The following is a 3058-nucleotide window of genomic DNA, read 5'->3' on the forward strand; positions in this document are numbered from 1 at the left end:
CAGAAACACAGAAAGATTGAACAAGCATCTCTGCCCCTCTCATCTCCTGAAAATGGCCAGTGCTGTTTCAGTTTGCGGAGGACATGCTGACCACAGACGGAGGCTGCCTCGGACCATGAGCCTCCTTTGAACCGTGTAAGATTTTGTCAGTCAAACTCAAAACCCTTTCAGCTGAACTCTGGGAAAGCCTTCTCTTTTGCTGCATTAAAGAAAACCACCTAGGCCAGCATGGCCTTACACACAGTGAGTTTGTATAAGGTTGTTAGCAAGCGGAACGCTGGTCACCATTCAGTGGGGTCCAAAAACGGAACAATTCTGCCTTCTTCACAGGCAATATATGGAGGGTGGAAGACAATAGGCAGTATAGATGTATCTTTCTTAATTAAGAGAAACATCCAAAGTGTGTAGTGTTTAGAGAGTACTCCATGGCCAGGATTGGGAAACACTGCCTTAGGTGGTGTCTTATATATACAAAACGCTGCCTGTGAAATTAATTGACTGACTAGGTAGTGAGGCTGCAAGGTAGCTGCCTTAGTTTTCTGTGTCCCAGCTAACTTATTTATGTTCTTAGAACGTTTTCCAAATGTTATATTGAGGTTGTGGGAAATTTGAAAATGTCCTATTTGTGTTCAGCAGAAGAAAGAAAGTCATATACATCTGGAATGGCACGATGGTGAATATATGATTATAGAATTTTCATTTTGGGCTGAACCATTCCTTTAAGCACTTAGCATTTGGAGCTGGGATTGCCTCTTCTAAATGCTGTTAGTACCAGACAGAGGCCAGGGCTGTTTGAATGGAGTTCTCTTTTGAACACAATGGAGATTAGTGGGAACATTCCCTTGTACACAAGTGCAGACTGATGCTTTTGTTGTGCACCTGATGCAGGCAGAGGTGTTCTGCAAGGCTGCTGCCTCTCCCTGCAACACACACAACTACAACTGAACATCCCTGCCACTAAATAATCTGACACACTTTCCCTCTCGCCGCAGTCTATTCCTGTTTCAGCATTGCTAGAAATCACGTTGCTCTGTTCCTCTCTCTCTCTCTCTCTCTCTCTCTCTCTCTCTCTCTCTCTCTCTCTCTCTCTCTCTCTCTGTCTCTCTCTCTGCCTCTCTCTCTCTCCACAAGCAGATGGATGAAATCTGACTGTATCAAGGCTTCTGTTAGTTAGGCTGCAGAAACAGCGTGAGACTGATAAATTCAATATGAATAGAGAGTTAATGAAAGGAGCCCACCCCCTCAGTGTTTTCTGGTGTCTGAAGAGGCTGAAAGTAACACCATTGAAAAGCAGGAGTCAGCAGAAACAGTCCCTGGATCACAGACAGACTTTGACCTCTGTAAATTCCTCTGTGGCAGCTCACTCTGTCATTCCCCCACAGTTCTTGCCAATAAACACATCAACACTTAGATTTGACACAACATGGGGAATGGCATGCATATGCATTATTTTAGTACAAGGACAATAATTTGAATGTGAATTAGACGAAATTGTATAACTTGCATGAAATTGATTATAGTTTTGTATTGCCTAATCTGTTAATAGTATGGCAGTATATTATTAAATGCAATCATACAGCAGTGTGAAAAATATTTATTTACTTATTTATGTTCATATTTGCCCCAATTGATTTTCAGGGGCTTTTTTTCCCCCACAAATTTTTAAAATTGTTCTTAATACAGATATGTGACATCTGACTGCTACAGGTCACTACAGTGTCTGAAGAGGCTAACTAGATAGAATATTATGAAATATATATTTCATAATATTCTATCTAGTTAGCCTCTACATATATATATATATATATATATACACACACACACACACACACACACACATACATACATACATACTTAACTAGATGAATATATCCATAATATATTTGTCATATTTAGGTAACTCTTTACAATAAGGTTGTTTTCGTTAACGTTAGTTATCGAACTACATTAGTTACCTAACAATTAATGAACAGTAATTTTTCAGCATTTATTAATCATGTTTAATGTTAAAAAAAAAGTAAAGTTGTGTATGTTACCATTAATAAATGCATTATGAACTAATATGACCTAACAATGAATAATAATAAAATTAATCAAGATTAATAAATGCTGTACAAATATTAAATATTAACTTTCAGTTCATGATGCCTAATGTATTTATTAATGTTAACAAATAGAACCTTATTGTAAAGTACTACCCATATATAAATACATTATATATACTTCTATAAAATATAATTTTTTTAATATTATAAATGTTAGAAAACATGCCCCATTTAAATATCTGGGACATTTTTGTCAATTTTTGTGGCATTTTTGAACCGTGCCCTGGTTAATTCCTGTCTCTGTTATACTGACTTTACATTACAGATTGAATATGTCTAATAACATTTATTTAAAGAAGCACATCCTCATCTTTTGGGTTTTTTGACATTTCGACAACTGTCTCACAGGGATATGAATATCTGATCTGTAGATATGTATTAAATATTCTTTCTAGAACATTAGGGAATCCAGAAATAACCCGTGAGCATCATCTCAGCAAGTCTGCAGAAGTCCAAACATGCTGAGACTTCCACAATGAACAAGACACTGAGAAATCAGCCACCCACACAATTTGGCCCTGCTTTCCTTCTGCTTGTCTCAAAGGACAGAATCTATGACAAATGAAAACCATGGTCAGATCTTAAATCAAAGCATGCACACACTGCATTTTCCATCGTGTGTCTGGGTTTAGAGACGGCCAATTACACATGAAACAGTGGGTAGTGGTGTCCTTGCCAGGTTATCCTCAAGGACAGGCATCAGAGAATGCCTGTCCTTGAGTCACAGGTTGGCCATCTGACCATAATTTCACAGTAGTTCAACATGAGATACATGCTAAATGGTAATGATGAATGGTAATGCAGGCATTCAGTCATGGCCGATAACACTTATATAGTACAAGTCCCAACATTCAGCTTATAGAACTTATTCAGCTTATAGTACTACTCTAGAAGTACAGTGGGATCCAGAAGTTTCAAACCACAAAGAAGACCTGGGATTATTTATTTGAACT

This window comes from Myxocyprinus asiaticus, chromosome 43 (genome assembly GCF_019703515.2).
Source record: "Myxocyprinus asiaticus isolate MX2 ecotype Aquarium Trade chromosome 43, UBuf_Myxa_2, whole genome shotgun sequence".
NCBI classification, from domain to species: Eukaryota; Metazoa; Chordata; class Actinopteri; order Cypriniformes; family Catostomidae; genus Myxocyprinus; species Myxocyprinus asiaticus.